The following is a 20,466-nucleotide window of genomic DNA, read 5'->3' on the forward strand; positions in this document are numbered from 1 at the left end:
GGTGCCCGGCGCTGGGAAGGCTGACCTCGGGGGGTTGGATGGGGAGGCTGTGTGCTCTGTTTACAGCACGACATCACATCCTCGCATCAAGGGTGCTTGAGAACCAGATGTGAGGATCCACCACACTTGAGGCTATTTCACCTCCAATTCTCAGAACAAAGCCGGGACCACGAGGAGATCTCCAAACCAAAAAGCATTCGACATTCAACCAATACTTATCAAGTAACTGAAATGGCGCTGCTTCTCCCCGTCCTAACACAAAACCATCCAAGCCCCCACCAGCAGAGGAGCCCCAACAGCAGAGGAGCCCCCACCAGCAGAGGAGCCCCTACCAGCAGGGGAACCCCCACCAGCACATGAGCCCTCACCAGCAGAGGAGCCCCCGCCAGCACACGAGCCCCCACCAGCAGAGAAGCCCCCCACCAGCAGAGGAGCCCCCATCAGCACACGAGCCCCCACGAGCACACAAGCCCTCACCAGCAGGAGCCCCCACCAGCACACAAGCCCTCACCAGCAGGAGCCCCCACCAGCAGAGGAGCCCCCACCAGCAGAGGAGCCCCCACCAGCACACGTGCCCCCACAACACACAAGCCCCACCATCAGCATACAAGCCTCCACCAGCACACGAGCCCCCATCAGCAGCACACGAGCCTCCACCAGCAGACAAATCCCCAGCAGCACACGAGCTCCCAGCAGCAGACGTATAGTAAGCACTTACTGTGTGCCTGGAACTCTTAATACTTCACAGGATCAACTGCCTTCATCCTCACAACAGCCTATGACAGTGGTTCCCAAACTTTACTGCATATGGGAAGATTCTAAAAATTCCAAGTTAGGTTACGCCCAAAACCAATCATGATATTTGAGGGTAGGAGTAGGCATCAAATTTTTTAAAGATTCCCGAGGTAATTCCAATGTGCAGCAAAGTTTGAAACTTGCCTAAGAGATGGGTACCGTTCTATCTATATTTTTCAGAAAAGGCAACTGAGGCAGGGAGAGGTTAACGCCTTGCCAAGATCACACAGCTGGCAAACAGCAGAGTTGGGATCTGAACCCAGGTTATTTGACTACTGTCAAATACAAAGAAATCACATCAGGTAAAGGTGTTATAGAAATAATTGAAAAGCTGGTATGCAATGAAATGAAGTGGGGTGGGAAGAGAAATTGTGAGGATGTACGCTGGGCAAAGAAGTACAAGAAATGCAGACAGCTGTCGACTTGAGGTGAATCTCACACAGTGCAACCTGGTAGGAACATAGTTCTAATTATTGTGGGGCCATGAAGAGCAGCTGTCCAGGAACTCTGGAACACACATGTTCTAGAACAGCGGCTCTCAAGCTCTAGTGTACATGAAAACCACCTGGAAGCCTTGTTAAAATGCTGGGCCCCGGGCCGGCCCAGTGGCACAGTGGTTAAGTTCGCAGGTTCCTCTTCGGCGGCCCGGGGTTCACCGGTTCGGATCCCGGGTGCGGACATGGCACCATTCGGCAAGCCATGCTGTGGTAGGCGTCCCACGTATAAGTAGAGGAAGATGGGCACGGATGTTAGCTCAGGGCCAGTCTTCCTCAGCAAAAAGAGGAGGATTGGCAGCAGATGTTAGCTCAGGGCTAATCTTCCTCAAAAAATAAATAAATAAATAAAAAATAAATGCTGGGCCCCACCCCAGAATTTCTCCTTCAGTAGGTCTGGGAGAGAACAGTAGAGTTGCTTTTCTAACAAAGCCCCAAGTGACACAGACACAGCCACTGCTCTAGGCACACCAAAACAGTCATGAATGATGAGCTGGGGGCTGCAGGTGAGCTGTTTGAGGGTCCCTAGAGTCGACAAGCTGAAGTCTTGACCTCTGCTTGCTCTGTCCCGAGGGGCTGGAATGTGTCCCTCTGTCAGCTCCCTCCCCAGTCTGCTCACTCCTGTTACCATTTAGCCCAGGCTGTAGTTAGCTCCTCCTCCAGGAAGCCTTCCTGGATCCTCAACCTCTCATGTGCTCTCTCCTAACACCCTCCCCATAAACTGATTGCTACACCTGCTGTGTGTTTCAAGACTTTGCTTTCACACGTCTACCTCTCCACTGGACAAGAATAGTGAGCCTCCTCTTGAGTAAAGGGGCTTTTCCTGAGTCTCTTTCCATCTTCAGCATCTAGCACAAGGCCTGGCACAGAAAAGGTGCACAGTAAGTGTGCACATATGAACACCCCATCCCACGAGGAAGAGCAGAAATGGGGAAACTTCTGCAGCAGCCATAGAGACAGTCCCAATACACAAATGGGACATGTTTCGTTTATCTCTGTCTCTCCACGTCATACGTCGTGGCTACGTACTAGGGCCTGACCTCAGAAACTTGTCTAATGTGAGTGAATCGTAACTTTAACACTCAAGTACCAGACTGCTCGCTGTTCCTCTTAATACACAACAACAATCTCTGTGCGAGACTGTGATCGAAGTCCAGTACCAGACACACGTCTCCCTCCCCGCCCCCTGCCCGCTGCGTAACAGTCAACTCTCGCACTGGCCCTCCTCTGCACCTGTCCTAGGCGGTAAGCAAAGATCCCAATTTCCCAGTTTCTTACGGGCTGCCTCCCTCCACTGACACTTTCCAGTCTGGTCCCTTCAGCCCTGTGTTCTACTTTTCTCCAAGGACAGCTTGCCAATCCTAGGAAACAAACTGTCTCAGTGTTACGGGGCGAGGGAAAGGCTGGCCCCTCCCTCCCTCTCCACCTCCGCCGTGCAGAGCCCTCTTAGAGCTCCCGAATCTGGCTGAATCCAGAGTGAGGACGACGGGGGTGTTTCCAGTCCAGATGTGGCAGGCTAGAGAGGAAGATATTTCGAGTCAGGCACATGGTCCCTGAAATTACAATGTTGAGCTCTCATTTCTTCCACAATGACACAGACTGGTCCTGTTGCAGGGAAATGGGCAGAGATCATTTCTGACCAAGAAATCAGGTCCTTTAAGGTCCCGGTTAGATGAGGTAACAGTCCTATGTCCCAGAGATCTGAACACTATGACCACAGGAGGGGTCATTACCTGTGTCCACAAATGCTGACATCCAGACCACAGCAAATTGGCACAAGCATGCATCAGAAATGCAGACTATTCTCTTTCCATTCCTAGCACTGCCACAGCCCCAGTGTTGTCTTAGGCACCAGCAGAAAGCCCCGTCTGCACGTGAAGTGAGCCGGCATGAGGACAGGCCTGGGAACTCCTGGGAGCCCTCATGGTCACCTTGCCCCTGCCCTTCCTCTCAGGTTCCAACTTCGGTCAGCAAGCAGGAATCATCTAGTTTGTAAAAGGCACGTGGGAACACTGCTGCCTGAGGGAGTTACAAGCCACAGAGGAGACAGACACAGGGCAGCAGGCACACAGCCTCCTGAGCCAGGTAGCCTGTGTTCAAATCTCAGTCTTGTCATTTACTGTGGGGCTCTGACCACAACACCAACCTGAGCCTCCACTTCTACAACCGTGAAAGGGGAGCAGTAAAACTGAACTTCCTCTTCAGTTGCCACGATCCTCATCTGAACCACAGAAGAGACAACGACTTGAGCGAATGTTTCCTCAGTTCTCCCAGGGATGGCACACAACCACCCATCTCTTTTTAGAAGCTAAGAGAGAAGTTAATTACGTGAACACATGACTTGGGGCATTAGGTTTAACTCTGTCAATTGAGCATCATGGGTAAACAACACCCTCCAATTCCCTGAGGGTTCCTGGAGAAAGGCATTCAACAGACAGGAAGGAGCAGAGCTGGGAATCAGGAGGGCAGAGTGGAGTCCAAGAGGAGAGGAGGGCACGGCAGAGCCAACAAAGAAACAACCAACTTGACAGGTTCTCCTCGCCCCACTGCTGCTTTATCTGAGATGCAGAGGTAAAGGAAATCATGTGAGCACTTTTGTACTAATGCCTTTCTCTCCACAAATGAAAAATACAATCAAATATTCCAGTTACTGATTTTCACATTGTCATATATTACATGATTTCCCTCCAGAAAGCAATGTACATTTCGTGTTCTTTCCTGGTGTTTTGGAAATAAAAATCTTTCTTTCTAACATATCTGAATTTATACTTGCGTGATTTTATGATCCCATTTATGCCATTATATATCTCAAAGCAAACATTTTTTAAATGTTTAGCTTTCAGACAAAAAAAAAAAAAGAAAACCACTGACCATTTCCATCCTAAATGAATTCTTCCAACGCCTCTTAGCTCAGGAAGGGATGGGGAAAGAAGGTTGACTGGCTTTCAGCAGCAGGCAGAGGTCAACCCACCACGCTGTAGGGCCAGGCCTCGAGAGCCAGGGACTAGAGTCAGCAGATCCAGGATCTCAGGCCAGCTCTACTGTGCCACTGCTGTCCCTTGGACACATCATTTTATTTCTCTAGCCCATAGTTTCCTCATCTGTGGAATGTCAGGTCCCTTCCAGCTATTAAATTATAGAACCTTACCAACACTCTGCTTCAGTATCTGCAAAAGTAGAAATACGTGCCTCCAACTTTCAGGAAGGCGAAGACTAACAAAAACATATTTGAACAAGGCTTTAAAATTACATAATGAGGGGCCGGCCCTGTGGCCGAGTGGTTAAGTTCACGTGCTCTGCTTCGGCGGCTCAGGGTTTCATTGGTTCGGATCCTGGGCACGGACATGGCACTGCTCATCAGGCCATGCTGAGGCAGCGTCCCACACAGCACAGCCAGAAGGACCTACAACTAGAATATACAGCTATGTACTGGGGGGCTTTGGGGAGAAGAAGAAAAAAAAAGACTGGCAACAGATGTGAGCTCAGGGCCCATCTTTAAAAAAGAAAATTACATAATGAAATAGAAATAAACAAGACTCATAAAATCACAGGGCTATCAGGGACCCTAAAGGTCTGGCCAGCTAAAGTGAAACTGAACTCTCAACACACGGAGGGAGACGGCTGGCAATGGTGTTTTTTATGAAGCTTTCTTCTGGGCTTCCTGCAGCTAGGAGGGCCGGTGCCTTCTCTTCAGGAAAGCAGGCTGGAAATGAGCACGAATTCAGTCAGCGCGGGCAGTGTCCCAGGCTTTCTGAGGGATATCAGGCATTAGGTTTTCCCCATACACTGTCCTACAGGTATAGATATTATGTCTCCCACTGGTATAAACTGCAGTATACATAAAATGTGCAAATAATGACCTCACTTCCAAAGCTGAAACCCAGCCCACCTCTGAGTTCAAAAGGTCCTGTGGCATGGAAGCTGGGCTGCCCAGTGAGAAGGGCTCCCCCACTACACAGCCACCAGAAACTGGTCCTGCTACTTAACTCCTCTGAGCCTCCTTTTTCTCATTGGTAATATGGGGCCGGTAAGAGTATCTACGTTCCAGGGGTGTGAGGAGGATTAATGAGTTATCACTGCCTGTAAGGCCCTCAGAAGAGTGCTGGCCCACACTCAGTGTTCAAGAAATGCTACCTAATATTCACAGGCCTACCAATGCTGACACGATTCAAGAACGATGTATACAACACCACTTCAGTAAGAAAACAAACAGAAACAGGAGCAGAAGGGAGGTCCTGAAATCCAGAGCACTCCCAGGGAAACGCAGCTGCTCGCTGCCTCCTCCTCCTGACACTTTCAGACCTTCTGAAATAAAGATGTCTGCAAGGTAATGGAGGACTGTCTGGAAGAAGGAAAAGGAACCCAGGGATGGGATGGCGATGGAGTGGGAATAATCACAACCTAAGGAACTGAAACAAGGTGTGCCGTGGAGGCCGTAGCAGGCTGCGGCTGGGAAAGCACTTAGGGAGAAGTAGGTGAAAGGCAAGGAAGGCCGAGGCGGAGAAACTGGGGAGAGAATGAAGACTCCACACATGCACAGGAGCACAAATGAAAAAGGAGATCAGCAAGCTGGTGGCAGGCAGATGGCAAATTTGAGGGCCAAAGGAGGTAGACGAAAATGAGAATATTGGATAATAAGAAATAGCCACATAAAACTCTAAAGGATGGGGGGAGGGGTTAGAGGCAAGGTCCAGCCGCCCTTGGAGGGGTGCATAATTAACAGGCACCCGGAGAACAATGCAGGGAGGAAGTCTGGAAGATGGGGGAGGGGGACATAAAGAGAAAAGAAGCATTTGTTAGGAAAAGGGGAAAAATAAAACTGAGTGAAATATCCGTTCCTGTTAGCAAAGGAGAGCAAAGAACTGGGAGACTAGGAGGGGGTAACAGGGAAGAAAACACCAGGCAACGTAGAAAACGAGGATGGGGTGGAGGATAGACGAATACGGAGAGCCTTGGGAACAAGTGCTAAATAAATTCAAATTATCATACCGTTTATCAATATTATTATACAACGCTGGGAAGCAACTAACCGAGAGAGTTTTGTTGGTTTGGTCTGGTTTGTTTTTTCGCACTTGGAGGGAGGGGAAATTTACTTAGGCTCAGTAACTTTGCACAGTCAGCCGGTGGCCCGCCAGCACAGGTCACCTGAGTTGCCCAGACGTGGGCAGCAGCCTGGCCTCTATCCTCCTGGGGCTGGTGTGTCAATTCCCCCACCTCGTCAACAGAAATGGAACCAAAGCAACTCACGCCCTCCAACCAAGAAACGACAGACACCGGGTCCCACTGTCTTTCTGGTGAAGAGAGACTCAGTTGGGCCCGGGAAGGAAACTTGCTTTCGGAGCTAAGCTCTCCAGCCGCATCCCTCTCGGTCCCCCGGACGCAGCAGACCTGGGCGGGCGCTGGCCGCCGGAGGGAGCTGAGCGTTAAAGGGGCTCCGGGCCGCACCGGGCTCCCCGAACCTCTGTCCGCCCTCCTGGCGCAATCTCGCAGGCCCGGCCGGCGAGCCGGAGCGCGGGTAAAGTTTCAGGGCAACCCCTGGAAGGGTGGTGCTGGAGACGGCCTTTTCCAAGAACGCCGCCTGCACGCCCTCCCCGGGGCAGCGCCGCCGGGCGGGCGCAAGGGCGCCGAGCAGCCAGCGCAGGGCGCCAACAGGTGGGCAGCCCGGCGGCCCCGAGAATCGGAAAGGAGAGAGCAGGCGTCCTCAGGCTACGAAACCCATCGTCTGGGGCTAATTCCTCTCCCGGGGTTCCCAGCTAACAGCCCCCGACGCCCGCCCCGCGCCAGCCCGTAGAGCCGCGCGCCCCCGGCGCAGCCTCACCTCACGCGGCCCCCACTCGGCAGAGCTTCCAGAGTCGGCGGATCCAAGACGTCCCTGCGACCCAGGGCTGGTCCCAGTCCCGCGGAGCTCCGAGCACGCCGGACTGCCGGAGGAGGCTCCGCTCCCGCGCGCGGTCTCGGGGCTGGCGGCGGGCGGAGCGGCCACCGGAGAAAGCGCGGCGCCGAATCCCCGCCCGCGCCGCAGCCGCCGGCTCCCCAGGCCACGTCCCCGGCCCGGCCCCCAGACCACGCCCCAACCGGGTTCTCCCGACCCGGCCCCAGACCACGACCCAGCCCGGTTCTCCCGACCCGGCCACGCCCCCAACCCGGCCCCAGACCACGCCCCAAAAGGGTTCTCCCGACCCGGCCCCAGACCGCGCCCCAGCCGGGTTCTCCCGACCCGGCCCCAGACCACGACCCTAGGACGATTCTCGTCCCCGGCCGGGCGATGCTCCCCACTCCTAGACCAAGCCCGGCTCCCTCGTAGGCCACCACGCCGCCAGCCCGGCTACCTCCACCATCCTCCCATCCAATTCCCAATCCTCCCCCACCCCCCATCAGGGTATACCCCCCTGCCATGCCCCCTGCCCTGCTACACTCCCCCCCACCATAGCTCCTATTCTCCTCAGCTACACGCCCCCTAGTCCGGCTCCCTTCTGTCCACCCCAGCGCCTCCCCCCTACCACCCCCCACAAGTCCGGCCCGGTAAACTAGGCTTTCCCTCCCACCCCCATCAACCTCCCAGCCTAGTCCAGGGCCGGAGGAGCCGTCGCGTCGCCCGGGCAACCGCCCCCCACTGCCCGCTCGATCCCCTGGGTCTGGACCGGGAGTTCACTCTAGGTTAGGCGCCATGGCTGTGCTTTTTTGAGCAAAGGAAACACTAGGTGAGGATTTTTTAAAGCTACGCGTCTCCCCAGGGCAAGTCTTACGTGGACTGTTTCGGTGAATGCATTCAAAGAACTATCACCTTTCCTATGTGGCTCAAGGCCTAGTCATTAATTTACGTGAAAACCACCGAACAAAGCGAACCCTTCTGCGTTGGGATCTGGGCCCCAAATATTCCATGATTATTTCCTGATATGCAGCTAATGGAATTCATAAAATAAATTCTTTTAAAAACGATCGTTTTTTAGATAATTCATTTGATGGGTTATGATGGACCAGCCCTATTGTTATAAACATGTATTGCTTTTATAATCAAAGAACAGTAACCACTATTTTAAAACTAAAAAACATATAAAATTATTAAATTACCCATTGAAAAGTCAAAATTAATTTCATATATGCTGTTTTAAATGGTGAAAAAATTATTCTGTATGATACTAAAATGACGGATATGTCATTGTGCATTTGTCAAAACCCGCAGAATGTACACCAACAAGAGTGAGCCCTCAGGTAAACTGGACTTTAGTTAATAATAATTATCAATATTAGCTCATCACTTGTAACAGATGTACCACACTGATGTAAGATAATAATAGGAGAAATTGGGGGCGGGGCCAGAGTTGAAGAAGAAGGAACTCTCCTTTCCATTCAGTTTTTCTGTAAACCTGAAATTGCTCTAAAAAATAGTCTATTAATTAAAGTACATACACCAAAGTATTAATGGTAATTATCTCTGGGTAGTGGAAATATGGGCAAATTTTTACGTTATTGTTTGAATCTTTATTGAAGTTCCCGAAATTTTAGACCAGCATCTATTTTTAAAGCAGAAAAAAGTATGATAAAAATAAACTATCAAAATTTTAGAGACATAGCATGAGAGGCTAATATCAAATATTCCATTTTATTTCTACATTATATAACTTAAAATCTTCATAAAGCTTTCATAAACGTTAAAAATGAAATCTATTTTAGTATTGTTAGAAAAAGAATATCAAGAGCTAAAATGAGAGTTTTTTAAATTATCTCTTTAGAATTAGCATAAATCTGAGGAAAAAATTTTGATTTTTGTTTTTGAAAAATCTGTGTCTAAAAAAGGATCATTTCTGCCTGCTTGGAAACCAGTATTAATATTTACATGCAACACTTTTTCTAGTGAAGAATGCCAAGAATACTATGCCATGTTCTTGGGTAAAATAGGCCTGGCCCTCAGATAAATGGATTTCTGCAGCCCCTAGACGTGTCTGCTTCCCTGACACCAGCGGCCCTGGGCAAGCTCTGTTCCTTTCTGAGTTTCAGCTTCGTCCTCAGTGAAAAGAGAAACCTCCCTCTCTGGACTGTTCGGAAAATAGCAAACTTCAATACTAAGACTTCTGGTACCGTAGCACGTAGAGGTGCTCAATCATTATTAGTTCCTCCTTTAAAAAATGCATTTTTCAGAGTTTTAGTGGGACTCTTGAGCTCCTGGGATAAAAGATATTTCTGGTTTTAGATTACTAACTCATTGGAGCAAGGCAGCACGGTTCCAGGGAAAACTCATCGATCTGATGTGGAGAGACCGGGCGCTGCAAACCCAGCACCATCACCAGCCATACGCATCAAGTGCATAAATCACCCAACTTCTCTGGATCTCACTTTTCTGATCTGTTAAATGAGAGATTCGGACCAGCGATCCCTCTCTAGGTTTCCTTCTGCTTCCATCATTTCATGGGGAATCTGGGTGTGGCTTCTGAGAGAAAAGGCCTAAATCTCCTATGGTGACCTCCCTCTCTGCCCACAGGACTAGCCATCACTCACCAACATGCTAACAAAGCTGACATCAGCATTCTGCCTTCGCTGCAAATGGGAACCTCCAGAAGTTTCTTTGAACTTTTTCCTCTCAGTGATCTACTGGTACCCAACTCTGACTAACAGCCTAAACCGTACCAGTGGCCAATCCAAAGATTTCAGCAAAGCTTCATCATAATACCACTGCGCTTTCTGCAGGATGATGTCCAGGCATAGAAATGACCGTCTCTTACCAAGGTGCACTTTTTTTTCACATAATAACATCTCTGAAATTATAATGTGTCTTTCCGTTAATATTTATTGAGCACTTAATATGCTGTGTCCTTTACATTCATTATCCCTTAAAGCCTCAAAGCAGCCCTTGAGGTACTATTATCATTCTTGTATTGTAGATGGGGAAAACAAAGTTCAGAGAAGTTGCATGAATTGCCTAAGAGCACATGGCTAGTAAATGGTGGAGCCAGGATTTCATTTCACCCTCCCGCTTTTAAACACTACGAAGAAAGCAGGACTGTGAGTTCCTCCAAGGTTCTGAAGAAGCATTGTTGTATCAGTCTGCTCAAAGTCCCCACTCCTCCTGGGTTCTCTGGAGAAGCGGCAAGGGAGGAAAGTGTTATGGACTGAATGTTTGTGTCCCCACTAGACTCATATGTGGAAGTCCCAACCCCTAATGAGATGGTTTTAGGATGGGACTTTTGAAAGGTAAGTAGGTTTAGATGAAGTCTTGAGGGTAGGGCCCCATGATAGGATTGTAACCATGAGACCAGTTTAAACAGACCCCATCTTATCAACAGAAACTGCAGGTCATGGAGCCAGAGCATGTGCAGAGGAGAAAATCTAGACCTGAAATAACACCCGGAACCAAAGATTCTTTCCCCCCTGAACCAAAGGACCTGGACAAGATTGGAACTTGAAAGCCGGGCTCTCATCAGAAGCAAGCAGTCCATCGTGTAGGAAGATCCAGTGTTCAAGCCCCTTCCACACCATAAATATTTAAAGCCCTCCAATCGAAACCTGCCCCACCAGGGCTTCTGCGTCCCAGCCTATTCCCCTCACTTCCTAGATTTCCCCCCAAACTCTGGATCAGGGAGACAGAATTGAGAGCCTTGCGGTCTGTCTCCTTGCTGGTCAACCTCGCGACAAAGCCTTTTCTTTTCTCAAAAGCCGGTAAGTATTGGCTTTTATGCACAGCAGGCAGCAGACCCCCTTTTTGTTGGGTAACAGGGTTAGTCCCTTATAAGAAAAGGAAGATGGACCACAGTGCTGGTCACTCGCACTCTCCCGTGACAGGATACAGGAAGAAGGGGCCATCTGCAAGCCAGGAAGGGGGCTCTCACCAAACGTTGTGTTAGCGCCTTCATCTGGGACTTCTCAGCCTCTAGAATCCGAGGGAAATAAATTCCTGTTGTTTAAGCCACCCACTCTGTGGTATTTTGTCATGACAGCCCAAGCTGACTAATACAGAAAGGAAACTCCTTTCTACTCATTTTAGATTTTGTCTTTGAGGAGCTGCCACAAAGTAACGTTCTGGTCTCAGGCCTCACCCTCTACAGCCAAAGGAGTTACCTGACTGCTGGGAGAAATCCACTGGTCCACCCACCTTGATAGAACGGACCTAATTCGTTAGTCATTTAGTAGTAATTTATTAAAGCACAGAGGAGTCACTCTTTTCTAACCTCTCCACCCAGACTACTTCAGGGAGCGATCTGGGGTCAGTGTCTCTGCCTCAGAGACACTGTCACCTGCATGGGGTGACTGAAGGTGCACACCTGGCTAAGGGAGCAGAATATTAGCAAGAACTTTTCCCATAAACCTGAAGTCACATTCTCCAACTGACTTTATGGGCAATGTCACTGACATTTTTATCTTCATCTGTCACTCTCCAGCGTCTTGTTTTTTAATTGGTTGTGAAGGTGGGAGGGGGAGAAAACGGAGATTGACTGGCCCACAACTCCCCCTGCAGCGGAAGGTAAGACCTGAGAAGCCAGAGCGTCTTCCACGCCAGCCCTGTGGCTTCGGGAACATTCCTTAACCTCGCTGTGACTCTCTCTTTATCTATGACACATCGTGGTGCAGATTAAGTGTGATGATGGATGTAAGGTCACTCAGGCCTGGCACATGGTAAAATGCTTAGTAAATAGCGGCTGTCATTATTGATTAGAACAGATAAGAAGGATTTGCTGTCTTTTATTCTACAGTTTATTAGAGCAGACATCTCTCTAAGCTTTCTAGGATGAAAGAATGATGTTTGGTCTTTGTTGAATTATTTTAACACATGCATATCTATTTGGGGGAGAGTAGAGAGAGTCCAACTAATTTGGGGAGAGAGAGAAAAGCATTTTCCTTGCTCTTTGCCCAGGAATGGGGCATCGAGGCCAATGGGACTAGAGAGCATGGAGGAGATGGGCCAGAAACCAGCTCCAGCATCCATCTGCAGTGCCCTCCCTGTGTGCTCAGCGAAAGGGAGGCTTTCACGCCTGGATCTGGAGGGAATGTGATGGCAAGGCAGCCGTAAGAAAGAGAGGAGAATGAGCAGTGAAACAGAGGCCCCAGCTTTCTAACCTGCCCACAGAAGTTGTTCATAGCCACTGGGATGAGGAGGGAAGCAGCCATGTCTGCAACTGCCTGATTCCAAAGTGGTTCTAAAAGCTCGTTAAGACCCCTTTCCGCTCTTTGAACTGTGCATGTAGGATTCGAGAGTATACATTGACTACACGGAAGAGACTTTTCCAGAGCAGTTCTCCATAAGCAAAGTCTTTCTCTTTGCCTTAATCAGGCCACTCCTGAAATCCTTTCTTCTTTATTAAATTGCCATGACTGATACCCTCATCTACCAGTTTTCGTTTTCACTCTGACCCCTTCATGGTGACACAGTATGCCTTAATCCTCTGCGTGATGTGACCTCTACCCTTGGTGATGGAGCCCTGGCTTCAGGGGTGGGCAGATCTGGCATAAAGTCCCCCTTTCACCTTTCACTAGCTGGGTGGCCTTGGATAAGCTCTTTTGAACCTTAGTTTCTTCATCTGTAGTTTAGAAATAGTAATACCTGCCCTGTTGTGACAGGGATTAAATGAGATAATCTCTGCAAAGAGTTTAGAGTCACCTGACCTACAGAGAGGATGTGATACAAATGGCTACTAGGAGCGCTTACACAGGCACACCCACGCCCGCCTAATGGACGCAGCGTCTTCTCAAGGCTCCCCTCAGTCTCACTTGTTCTTTGAAGCCTTCCCTGACTTCCCAGTTAGGGTTCATTACTGCATACTCGGTGATACCCTAAGACTCAGACACAGTTCTGTTTTAGCACTGACCAGAGATTAGGAGCTCCTTGAGGGCAGTAAATATAATATTATATATATATATATATATATATTTTTTTTTTTTTTTTTAGTTAATACTTTATTTTTTAGAGCAGTTTTTGGTTTACAGAAAAGTTGACCAGAGAGCACAGAAAGTCCACAAATACCCCCCTTTCCTCTGACAGTTTCCCTGATTATTAACATCTGAGGTCAGCGTGGTACATTCGTCGCAGTTGGCGAGCCAATACTGATACATTATTATTAACCCCGCCCACAGCTTACACTAGGCTCACTCTTCCTGTTAGCCAAGTCTATAGGTTTTGACAAATGCAAGCTGTCACGCATCTAACACCACTCTATCCCTGCCCTAAAAATCCCCTGTGCTCCCCCTGTCCAGCCCTCCCTGCCCTCTAACCCTGGCAACCACTGGGCTTGCTACCATCTCCATAATTTTGCCTTTTCCGGGATACCATATAGTTGGAACTGTACAGTATGTAGCCTTAGGTAGCATCAATTACTTGATCTTTGGTGGCACCCTGAGACTTCAGACACACTTCTTTTAGCACTGATCAAAGAGATTATGATCTCCTTCAGGACAGTACTTTTTTTCTTTTACTTTATTTATTTACTTTGGGATCTCCCACAATACTAGGTACATAGTAGGTACTAGGTAGTCAATAAAATAATAATAAGTGATAGTAATAATACGCTATGAGCTATTATTACATGCTTAAAAGTATATTACACACTTTAAGAATGGTATTTAAATGAAAAAAAAGCAGTTCCTAAAATCAGAGATCTGACTGTCTAGGCAGGCCGCCAGTTCTTTTTAGCTGATTTTTATAAGTCCTTTAAAACAATAATTCTTTTCAACTCCAAAATTCTAACCAAACTCTTAATGTCCTCCATAGCCCACAACTATAATTTGAGATGAATCGTGTGACCAGTTTTGAATTTCAGCTCTGACCAAACTCTTCCTTTTTACAACCCAAGTTAATTCTTTTTTTTCCCCACTGACTTCAAAAGTGCAGGAGAACAGACGGGGGAGTGCGTGCTGATTCACTGTTTACTCCTAAGCAGCCGTGAATAATGAGGAACAAGTTACGGAGACCGTTCTATTATAGTGAATCTTAAAACAGAGGCTTACTTCATAGATCAGAATATTAACTATGGAATATTCACAGCAAACCTCTAGACCTGGGTAGTTAGGGAGGACGAATAAATGGATGTACTAGGAAACTGAACTATAATAATAGAATCATATTCGTAGAGGTTGGAGAAAACAGTGGTAAAGGCATACACTGACCAAAGACACTTGGAGAAGTCCTTAGACAGAAACCCAAGGGTTCTGGCAGCTTCTTGGACTTACTGCATTGTTTGAGATATATAAATTGCTTCCTGAACATTTTTCAGAATTAAACTGCTACTGTTTCCAATAATAAGGCTGCAATGACTCATCTTGGTTATGATGGCTAACATCCTCTGGCCAGAGCATACTTTGGGCTTATTTCCATCCCTTCATTCAATCTGCAGAATGAGAACACAGGTTTTGGGATCAGACAGAGCTGAATTTGAATCCCACCCTGCCACTTAGTAGCTGAGTGACTCAGAGCAAGTTATTTTATACCTCTTAGCTTCAGATATTTAAAAATGGAGATATAACTTAGATTCTGTGCAGTACAAAAATCTGACATGTACAGCTGGATGAATGTGTGTGTGTGTGAGTATGTTGGACAGACCCTAAGGTGACCCTCAATGATGCCTGCCTTTTGGGGTTTGTGTCTTCTTATAAGCCACTCCCCCTGAGTGCAGACAGAATCTGCCATTTTCACCTAACCAATAGAATACGGCAAAGATGATAGGCTATCACTCCTATGATTATGTTCTGTTATATAGACCCCATCTCAGCAGACTAGAGACAGAGACTCTTGCTGCTGGCTTGATGAAGTAAGTGGCTGCGTTGGAGAAGCCTGTATGGTGAGGAACTGTGAGCAGCCTCTAGGACCTGGAGGCAGTCTCCAGCCAACAGCCATCAAAAAACTGGGGCTGCCAGTGATACAGCCGCAAGGAAACAAGTTCTGCCAACAACCTGAATGGGTTTGGGAGCAGTTTCTTCCCCACTCAAGCTTCCTGATTAGAACACAGCCCAGCTCATATCTTGACTGCAACTCAGAGTGGAGGACCCAGCTAAGCTATGCCCAGACTCTTGATCCATGGAAACTGACAGAAAATACACACAGGCTGTTTTAACCCACTAAGTTTGTGGTAATTTGTTTTCACATCACAGAAAAGTAATACAATATCAATGTAAACACCAGGCTGATCAAAATATAGAACATTTCTAGCCCTCAGAAGGTGGCCTCGTGTGCTCTCCTAGTTAGCAATACTCACCATCTCAAGGGTAAAGATTATTCTAACCGCTATCACCATAAATTAGTTCTGTTTGTTTTTGGACTTCACATAAATGGAATCATGCAGTATGTATTCTTTTGTGTCTGACTTCTTTTACTTAATGTTATGTCTATGAGAGTCATCCCTGTTCCATGTAGGGCATTCTTTTCCATTGCTGTGTAGTATTCTACTGTTTGAATATACCATGTCCTATCTTACGTTGATGGACAATTAGATTGTTTCCACTACTGATTATTATGCTTCCATGAACATTCTCAAACATGCTCTTAGAAAAAAAAAAAATCACGCTTCTTTTGGGTATATACCCAGAAGTGGTATTACTGGATCATAGAGTTTGCACTTGTTTACCTTTATTTGGGACTGCCAAACATTTTTTCAGAATGGTTGTATCACTTTACATTCTCACAAGTGATTTAGTAGAGTTCCGGGTGCTCCACCACCTTCATTAACACTTGGTATTGTCTTAGCCTCAGTTTTCTGTCAGAAAAATAGGGATAACAGTAGTACTCATTACCCAGAGTTGTTGTGACCATTAAGAGAGAACATATATAAATCTCCTCATGAAAAAGTACTTGTTTCACAAATGGTACACACGTATTTCCATTTTGCTCACCAGGTCACACAGGTAAAAGTGGCTGAGCTGGGATTCAAACCCTATGGGACAAATTCCAAACTCCATCCTCTTTCCACCACACCCCTACAAGGCCACTTCCCAGACATTTTTAATGGGCATCAATCTCCACAAATATTTCAAAATTATCTCGTCTTTTAGACTGTTCTCCTGCACAGATCCCCAGGAAGTATGTGCTCTTTCCTCACGACTTAAAAGATAGATAGAGCTGGCACTCAACAATGTGGAGGGTATTTGTGATCTCTTTCACAGAAAATGTCCACACTCTCTCTTGCAGTTTGCTGGGAGCAGTCCCTCCACCAGACACCTCTGTGGAAAGTGGGAGGCTGCCTGTGCTGATCTCTTCGTCCACAGAGCTTACTTTATTCATGGTTAGTTCTAAATGGTCAACTTCTTCACTTTTCTGCCACTCGTCAACAGACTATTGGCTCTATTACTTATTCCTTGTCTATATGACACGAATAAGTTCTGTTCACAAAGAAAGGTAAGCGTGAGGACTGTGTGATGGTGGCAGCGCAGGAGAAACGCAGTAAGTAAAACCTAGTGCTGTGGGCCCACCAGCCCAAAGACAGGACGGCAGATGGACGATGTGGCTCACACGTCAGTGGTCCCGGGACCACACAAGGGCCTCTTTGGAAATCCCAGAGACACGGGGCCAGCCAGCGTGAAGGGCCAACGCGTTTGTAATGCGCTGCAATGTTATAATGTTGATTTAATGTTTGTGGGGGAAGAAATGCAGATGAAATGAAGTGAGGTTGAGGACATCATCTAGAGAGGATGCCCTAGTCTCAACTCAGAGAACGGAAGCAGACATGAGCACAGAGCACAGACGTAATACAACTTTTTTCAGACATATAGTCAGTATCGCTTGTTTTCCACATTTGCCTTTATCACATTCAACTACGTTGCGTTTTGAAAATACGTGAAAGTTAGAGGTGAAAAGAGCAGTTATAATTTAAAATGTGAAAGTGAGAAAGAACAGAGATAATCAATATGTAGCCGGAACACCGGGGTGAGAGAGACAAAACTGTTTTAAGATGTGTGAATTCCTCCAGGATGGGGTCTTGAATCACTCATCATTCAGCCCCGGTGCCTTGCTCAGGGACCATCTAATATAAGCCTCATGAATGAACAGGTTGTTTGAAGAAAGGGTCATGGTGAGTGACACAGAGACGTCTTGTGCTGTGCAGTTTTGAAAAGGCCCTGAGCACCATCTCTGTGGGGACAAGACAGGACAAGGGCGCTGTGAGCCCAGACGCTGGTCACATGAGGAGAGTTGAGGGAACTCTGGAGCACTTTCATGAATTTATTCTACAATTGACATAGAACTCCCACCGTGCAGACTGCTGGAGATGCCCAACGACGATGACACGGCCCTCCCTCGTGGGGCTCACGGTCCAGCGGAGGCAGAGGAGGGGGTCATTACATACAATGTGACACATGCTGTTAGAGGGGGTGTGGGTGCAGCGAGTGCTGAGGAGAGCAGCTGAGTCCTGACCGTGGTCCCTGGGGCCCCTTCCGAGGGCAGGCATTGCGCTTTGCTGCGTCTGCTGCTTACATCAGTTCTCGCCAACGTCACAGAGCTATGAGTTCTCTGAGGACTGAGCCACGTCCCTCCAGCAACACGCCCTTCTCTTGCCTTTGCTGCCCCATCCTGGGCCGTGTACAGTTCAGTTCACTAACATCAGTTCAACTAGTCGAGCATAAATAATGCTTAATACTGTTAAAAACTACAAGGATGGTAGGAACAGTAAAGTCTATTTGATACCTAATACGTGCCAGGTGATGTTTTAAGCATTTTACATGTTTTTAATCATTTAATCCTCATAACAACGCTATAGTGTAGGAACTGCTAATATTCCCATTTTACAGATGAGGAAGCCAAGGCCTTTCTAGGGAGGTTGGCGACTTACCTAAGATGCCCCATAGCTGGGATTTGAACCTGGACAGTTGAGCTCCAGATCCCACCCTCTCAGAACAATGAGCCTGGTAATGGGCATTGCCTTCCAGGAAGGTAACAAGACAAAAAACACAGAATCAAAGGCTAAGTACAAAAAAATTGTCAAAGGAAATTAGGTGTTCAATAGACCACCAGAAACACAAAACACTGGTGCTCACTAAAGACTAAGTAAATGGAAGTGTACATGGTGAAGAGATATTACAAATGGTAAGATAAATAATAGACAGACATGTGATACTGTTTATTAAAATTATGGAGTAGTCTGGGATTGTACATATATGTATGCACAACTTGAAGCATTTCATTGTGAAACCCTGGCAGCAACAGAATTTTCAGGTGTGTAAACGGATTATTTTGATTCTCTCCAAATAAACTGGCTGTGAATGATTAAATATTCTTGTTATTACTGACATTATTATTGTCTAGCACATGATTGCTATGTGCCAGGCACTGTGTTGCACATTTCATGTCGTCATTAAAACCACCCTAGGAAAGTTTATTATCATCTTCATTTTATAAAGGGGGAAACTAAGGCACAGAGAGGTTATGTAAGTGGCCCCACGTCCTCCGCTGAGTGTGTTTCGCAGAGCTGGGCCTCACATCAAGGTCTGTTTCACTTTCAAAGCCCCCGTGCATGGCCATCTCACAGTCCTCTCTGCTCAGGGGCCCATCATCACGCTCACAGCACAGACACTGCTATGCTGCGGTAGGCAGCACACACAACGTGGATGCTGTGACCTGGCTTCCATTTCCAGAACCGTGTGGCTCTCAATGGTCTCATCTGTAAAATGATGATAATTATCTCTCTTCCCAAGATTACTGACAGAATGGATTAAAATATCCGGAGGCCCAGACAGGAACTTGTCGATTCTTTAGTGTGTATGTGGGGCCAGTGGTGATGATGGTTAATTTTACACGTCAATTTGGCTGGGTCTTGGCACCCACTTGTTTGGTCAAACACCAGTCTAGATGTTGCTGCAAAAGTCTTTTTTTGGGGTGATTAACATTTGAATCAGTAGACTTTGAGTAAAGCCGATTACTCTCATAATGTGGGTGGGCCTTATCCAATCAAAGGTTTTAAGAGCAAAGATTAAAGTTTCCCAAGGAAGAAGGAATTTGGCCTCAAGACTGGACTTGGAAAACCTGCCTTAGTTTCCAGCCTGCCCTACAGATTTTGGACTTGCCAGTCCCCACTATTACGTGAGTCAGTTCCTTAATTCTCTCTTTCTCTCCTATCCTGCTGGTTCTGTTTCTCTGGAGAATCCCAACTAATACAGGAGTGGAAGGCAAGTCTGGAAAGTCTTCAAAAAGGAGATCCTGCCAAGTTCCCCCAAAGAACATGTATGTACGAGTCAGAGGCACCTCCTGGGATCTGAATGCTCGGGACGCTAAACATAGCTAAAACGTAACTAAACCTATAATTTGCTCTCTAGATGATAGGCAGGAGGTAAGTTCTGTATGAGGCCAACCATGGGATGTGTGGGAGCCAGGGGTGAAACTGGTGCTGGAGGTGGGTTGGGGAGGGGAGGAAATTGGTTTGCCTAGAGAGGCTGAAGCTGTGATGGGAGAGGAAAGAGGAGACAGAAGATATTTGAGGGCTGAGGCACCTCAGAGAAGGAAGGGCCGAGTTCTTCTCCTCACAGCCCGTGCTTGTACTCACTCGCCGTTATCCAACATGACCATCCGTCCACTCATCTACCGAAAATCTCAGCCCCACTCACGGCCGGGGTCTCCTTCAGGGTCCATGCCAGGGGCTTTCCCCATGCCTGTGACCTACTTCAGCTTACACCTTACATCCTACCCTTCCTACAAGCAGAATTAAGTATCTCCTCACCTTCCTTCCCATAATTCTTTTAGAATCATGTGCTTATCTCCATCATCAGCCTGAAAGCTTCTCAAATTCCTGGTGCCCAGTATCATACCCAGTACTGAATAGGCATTCAACAAATATTTGTTGAATTAAATTGGCTGGAAAAGATCAGCGTGGATTGGAGAGATTTTTAAGCAATCATATCTGTGGTCCTACGACTGACCAGTGGCTGAACTGAGATTCAAACCCAAGTTTTTAGCTCAAAATGCGGGACTCTTTCCACTACACCACAGCTGAGAGACATGCTAGCAGTGTGGGGCACGCTCAGGGCAACCCCCGGTTCCCGAGTAGGTGGTGGTAGAAAGTTAACTAGCATTGGAATCAACCCAGGATCATTTGTTTAAGTCAAAGAGAAGCCAGATTTGGACACAAAATTCTCATTGACTGAAAATGAAGGTCCAGGAGCAGAAGACAGGAAAGTATGAGAATGTTTCTCAAACATCCGACTGCAACCCACAGTAAGAAACGTATTTTACATTAAAATCTAGTAAATCCATTCATGAACACTAGACACAAGG

The 20,466-nt window shown here is 47.3% G+C and overlaps 1 protein-coding gene across 12 annotated transcripts in view; it reads right to left on the reverse strand.

Moving 5' to 3' along the window:
• SPATA13 (spermatogenesis associated 13) overlaps positions 1–20,466 on the reverse strand; it is a 346,853-nt gene that overhangs the window by 146,496 nt on the left and 179,891 nt on the right. For 4 of the 12 annotated variants that reach the window (XM_070578619.1, XM_070578617.1, XM_070578613.1 and 1 more), the window contains exon 1: positions 7,108–7,423. The exons of 5 other annotated variants lie outside the window; for them this stretch is intronic. The gene's annotated coding sequence lies outside the window, so the exon portion shown is untranslated. Of the gene's footprint in view, positions 1–7,107; positions 7,424–20,466 lie in introns of those variants that run through there. 3 more of the 12 variants (XM_070578620.1, XM_070578618.1, XM_070578612.1) reach the window with 1 other exon arrangement.

The sequence above is a fragment of the Equus przewalskii genome, chromosome 16, assembly GCF_037783145.1.
Source record: "Equus przewalskii isolate Varuska chromosome 16, EquPr2, whole genome shotgun sequence".
NCBI lineage: Eukaryota > Metazoa > Chordata > Mammalia > Perissodactyla > Equidae > Equus > Equus przewalskii.